Source organism: Anomaloglossus baeobatrachus, unplaced genomic scaffold (genome assembly GCF_048569485.1).
Source record: "Anomaloglossus baeobatrachus isolate aAnoBae1 unplaced genomic scaffold, aAnoBae1.hap1 Scaffold_365, whole genome shotgun sequence".
Classification (NCBI taxonomy): Eukaryota; Metazoa; Chordata; class Amphibia; order Anura; family Aromobatidae; genus Anomaloglossus; species Anomaloglossus baeobatrachus.
The window spans coordinates 193,671-199,670 of NW_027443001.1; positions in this window are offsets into that span (position 1 = coordinate 193,671).

The window sequence follows — 6,000 nt, forward strand, 5'->3', positions numbered from 1 at the left end:
ACTCCTGGGACAAACAGGGGACACATTTGTGTGGGAAAATGTGTGCTCAGTGTTGGACAGAAATAAAATCCATTTTAGTATAGGTTATTACTTATGTTGTGCTCTGATCTGGAAGAACAGGAATTGTGAGCACTTTGGGAATGTCACAGAATGAATTGATAAAGGTATAACTAGATTGTGCCCATTATTTAGAGGAATGTGATATGTACATTGTGTAATGTTCAGCAGAGATTTGGGTAACAGAAGAATGACTTTCACTATCTGCAATTATTATTTTACTTGATAAAGGATAAAAATAAATGTTATTCACTGATAAAGGGGAGAAGAGATCAATAGAGAATTAATCAATAGATGTCAGGGGAAGGGAAATTCAGAGTTGTCACAATTTTCTGGGTCATTGTTGGATATTTGTCTGACATCATCCACTTGTTACACGCCTGTCCCGTGTCTGGGATCTGCTCCTTCCCCCGCTCTGCTAAACTTTCCTGTGCTCCACGTTGGGCTTTGTAAGTAGCCGGACACGCTCCATGTGCTGAGCTTAACTGGCCTATATAAGGCTACCAAGATACTCACCTGTGTCCTGGTATTAGGACTATTAGTTTGTGTGTGCACAGCGACCTGTCTGCAGTCTCCAGAACATCTCCAGACTATAGGCTACTTTACACACTGCGATATCGGTCCCGATATCGCTAGTGTGGGTAGCCGCCCCCATCTGTTGCGCGACACGGGCAAATCGCTGTCCGTGCCGCACAACATCGCCCAGACCGGTCACACATACATACCTGTCCGGCGACGTCGCTGTGACGGGTGAACCGCCTCCTTTCTAAGGGGGCGGTCCGTGCGGCGTCACAGCGACGTCACTGAACCGCCGCCCAATAGCAGCGGAGGGGCGGAGCTGAGCGGGACGTAACATCCCGCCCACCTCCTTCCTTCTGCATAGCGGCCGGGAGGCAGGTAAGGAGAGCTTCCTCGTTCCTGTGGCGTCACACGCAGCGATGTGTGCTGCCGCAGGAGCGACGAACTACATCGTTACTGCTGCAGTAACGAGATTTGAGAATAGACCCCCGTGTCGCCGATTAGCGATTTTGCACGTTTTTGCAACGATGCAAAATCGCTTATCGGTGTTACACGCAACGGCATCGCTAATGCGGCCGGATGTGCGTCACGAATTCCGTGACCCCAACGAGTTCGCATTAGCGATGTCACAGCGTGTAAAGCCCGCTTATCTGTGGCCTCCAGCACCTCAGCTACCAATCTGCCTGTGGCTTCCAGTATGTCTGCCCCTGTCTGAGGTCTCCAGAACATCTCCAGACTATCTGTGGCCTCCAGCACCTCAGCTACAATCTGCCTGTGGCTTCCAGTATGTCTGCACCTGTCTGAGGTCTCCAGGACGTCTGCGGCTTCCAATACCTCAGTTACCTGTCTGCCTGTGGGTGTCAGTACCTCTGCAGCCTGTCTGCAGTCTTCAGGACTTCTGCTGTATGCCTGTGACTGGTAGTGCCTCTGCTACTCGCCCCAGGTTTTCCAGGATATCTGCTCCATGTCCGTCCATGGCTTTCAGTCTCCTGTCTCCCTACAGCCTCCATTACCTCACTGTGACCCCCTGACAGAATCCAAGACCATGGTTCCCAATGGCGCAGTAAAACACTTTTTTGGGAAAGTCCCTACACGGCTCCTCTCTGTACGCCTCGTACACACACGACTCTGCTCCGTACACCTTCTACACACACGGCTCCGCTCCGTACACCTCGTACACACACGGCTCCGCTCCGTACACCTCGTACACACACGGCTCCGCTCCGTACACCTCGTACACACACGGCTCCTCTCTGTACACCTCGTACACACACGGCTCTGCTCCGTACACCTTCTACACACACGGCTCCGCTCCGTACACCTCGTACACACACGGCTCCGCTCCGTACACCTCGTACACACACGGCTCCGCTCCGTACACCTCGTACACACGCGGCTCCGCTCCGTACACCTCGTACACACGCGGCTCCGCTCCGTACACCTCGTACACACGCGGCTCCGCTCCGTACACCTCGTACACACGCGGCTCCGCTCCGTACACCTCGTACACACGCGGCTCCGCTCCGTACACCTCGTACACACGCGGCTCCGCTCCGTACACCTCGTACACACGCGGCTCCGCTCCGTACACCTTCTACACACGCGGCTCCGCTCCGTACACCTCGTACACACACGGCTCCGCTCCGTACACCTCGTACACACACGGCTCCGCTCCGTACACCATGTACACACACGGCTCTGCTCCGTACACCTTGTACACACACGGCTCTGCTCCGTACACCTCGTACACACACGGCTCCGCTCCGTACACCTCGTACACACTCGGCTCCGCTCCGTACACCTCGTACACACACGGCTCCGCTCCGTACACCTCGTACACACACGGCTCCGCTCCGTACACCTCGTACACACACGGCTCCGCTCCGTACACCTCGTACACACACGGCTCCGCTCCGTACACCTCGTACACACACGGCTCCGCTCCGTACACCTCGTACACACACGGCTCCGTCCCGTACACCTCGTACACACACGGCTCTGCTCCGTACACCTCGTACACACACGGCTCCGCTCCGTACACCTCGTACACACACGGCTCCGCTCCGTACACCTCGTACACACACGGCTCTGCTACATCCACACTGTAAACCCCTCCTGACCCCACACATAAACTTCCCCTCATCCAGCACCATGACAACCAGCACAGCAGAGTCCTGCATACACTGAGGAGCTGATCATGTGACCCCTGACTCCTCCCCTCCATGTGACATCATCACAGGTCCTGTAAGCACAGAGCAGCCATATATCTAGTGTGCGGCTCTGCAGGTGGAGGTAGGTGCAGGGTATTATATATCTAGTGTGCGGCTCTGCAGGTGGAGGTAGGTGCAGGGTATTATATATCTAGTGTGCGGCTCTGCAGGTGGAGGTAGGTGCAGGGTATTATATATCTAGTGTGCGGCTCTGCAGGTGGAGGTAGGTGCAGGGTATTATATATCTAGTGTGCGGCTCTGCAGGTGGAGGTAGGTGCAGGGTATTATATATCTAGTGTGCGGCTCTGCAGGTGGAGGTAGGTGCAGGGTATTATATATCTAGTGTGCGGCTCTGCAGGTGGAGGTAGGTGCAGGGTATTATATATCTAGTGTGCGGCTCTGCAGGTGGAGGTAGGTGCAGGGTATTATATATCTAGTGTGCGGCTCTGCAGGTGGAGGTAGGTGCAGGGTATTATATATCTAGTGTGCGGCTCTGCAGGTGGAGGTAGGTGCAGGGTATTATATATCTAGTGTGCGGCTCTGCAGGAGGAGGTAGGTGCAGGGTATTATATATCTAGTGTGCGGCTCTGCAGGTGGAGGTAGGTGCAGGGTATTATATATCTAGTGTGCGGCTCTGCAGGTGGAGGTAGGTGCAGGGTATTATATATCTAGTGTGCGGCTCTGCAGGTGGAGGTAGGTGCAGGGTATTATATATCTAGTGTGCGGCTCTGCAGGTGGAGGTAGGTGCAGGGTATTATATATCTAGTGTGCGGCTCTGCAGGTGGAGGTAGGTGCAGGGTATTATATATCTAGTGTGCGGCTCTGCAGGTGGAGGTAGGTGCAGGGTATTATATATCTAGTGTGCGGCTCTGCAGGAGGAGGTAGGCGCAGGGTATTATATATCTAGTGTGCGGCTCTGCAGGAGGAGGTAGGCGCAGGGTATTATATATCTAGTGTGCGGCTCTGCAGGTGGAGGTAGGCGCAGGGTATTATATATCTAGTGTGCGGCTCTGCAGGTGGAGGTAGGCGCAGGGTATTATATATCTAGTGTGCGGCTCTGCAGGTGGAGGTAGGCGCAGGGTATTATATATCTAGTGTGCGGCTCTGCAGGTGGAGGTAGGCGCAGGGTATTATATATCTAGTGTGCGGCTCTGCAGGTGGAGGTAGGCGCAGGGTATTATATATCTAGTGTGCGGCTCTGCAGGTGGAGGTAGGCGCAGGGTATTATATATCTAGTGTGCGGCTCTGCAGGTGGAGGTAGGCGCAGGGTATTATATATCTAGTGTGCGGCTCTGCAGGTGGAGGTAGGCGCAGGGTATTATATATCTAGTGTGCGGCTCTGCAGGTGGAGGTAGGCGCAGGGTATTATATATCTAGTGTGCGGCTCTGCAGGTGGAGGTAGGCGCAGGGTATTATATATCTAGTGTGCGGCTCTGCAGGTGGAGGTAGGTGCAGGGGTATTATATATCTAGTGTGCGGCTCTGCAGGTGGAGGTAGGTGCAGGGTATTATATATCTAGTGTGCGGCTCTGCAGGTGGAGGTAGGTGCAGGGTATTATATATCTAGTGTGCGGCTCTGCAGGTGGAGGTAGGTGCAGGGTATTATATATCTAGTGTGCGGCTCTGCAGGTGGAGGTAGGTGCAGGGTATTATATATCTAGTGTGCGGCTCTGCAGGTGGAGGTAGGTGCAGGGTATTATATATCTAGTGTGCGGCTCTGCAGGAGGAGGTAGGTGCAGGGTATTATATATCTAGTGTGCGGCTCTGCAGGTGGAGGTAGGTGCAGGGTATTATATATCTAGTGTGCGGCTCTGCAGGTGGAGGTAGGTGCAGGGTATTATATATCTAGTGTGCGGCTCTGCAGGTGGAGGTAGGTGCAGGGTATTATATATCTAGTGTGCGGCTCTGCAGGTGGAGGTAGGTGCAGGGTATTATATATCTAGTGTGCGGCTCTGCAGGTGGAGGTAGGCGCAGGGTATTATATATCTAGTGTGCGGCTCTGCAGGTGGAGGTAGGCGCAGGGTATTATATATCTAGTGTGCGGCTCTGCAGGAGGAGGTAGGCGCAGGGTATTATATATCTAGTGTGCGGCTCTGCAGGAGGAGGTAGGCGCAGGGTATTATATATCTAGTGTGCGGCTCTGCAGGTGGAGGTAGGCGCAGGGTATTATATATCTAGTGTGCGGCTCTGCAGGTGGAGGTAGGCGCAGGGTATTATATATCTAGTGTGCGGCTCTGCAGGTGGAGGTAGGCGCAGGGTATTATATATCTAGTGTGCGGCTCTGCAGGTGGAGGTAGGCGCAGGGTATTATATATCTAGTGTGCGGCTCTGCAGGTGGAGGTAGGCGCAGGGTATTATATATCTAGTGTGCGGCTCTGCAGGTGGAGGTAGGCGCAGGGTATTATATATCTAGTGTGCGGCTCTGCAGGTGGAGGTAGGTGCAGGGTATTATATATCTAGTGTGCGGCTCTGCAGGTGGAGGTAGGTGCAGGGTATTATATATCTAGTGTGCGGCTCTGCAGGTGGAGGTAGGTGCAGGGTATTATATATCTAGTGTGCGGCTCTGCAGGTGGAGGTAGGTGCAGGGTATTATATATCTAGTGTGCGGCTCTGCAGGTGGAGGTAGGTGCAGGGTCTCTATTATTTTGGGGTCATCATTAACCCCTTCATGTCCAGTTCCAGACCAGTTTACTCCGGTTCTTGACCAGGCACATTTTCATATTAGAAAGGGGAGCACTGCTTGATCAGACATGTCAGATGGGAGATAAATCCCCTCCCCCGGTCCCCCATCTGGCCACAGTGCCCCCCGTCCCCCTCCCCATACTGATCATCTAAGATGTTGGCCGCACGCTGCATTCATCCTCCAATGATTTCTGTCACATGTGACATGTCAGATGTGACAGAAACGTCCTCCCCAGGTCCAGCTAAGTCACCCCCTGTCACTCCCCAGTCCTCCCCCGGTCTCCTGATACCAGCTGCTGCTCCGTCCTCGTGATCCCTACTCATCCTATCGGAAAATATCGGCCGCATGCGCAGAGCGGTTCTAACCCCAGGACTTGATGCCAGGTGACATTACACAGCTGGTATCAACCCCATTTGTTACCCTGTTTGCCACTGCACCAGGGCAACGGGATGAGCCAGAGTGAAGTGCCAGGATTGGTACATCTAATGGATGCGCCACTGCTGGGACGGCTGCAGCCTGCTATTTTTAGGCT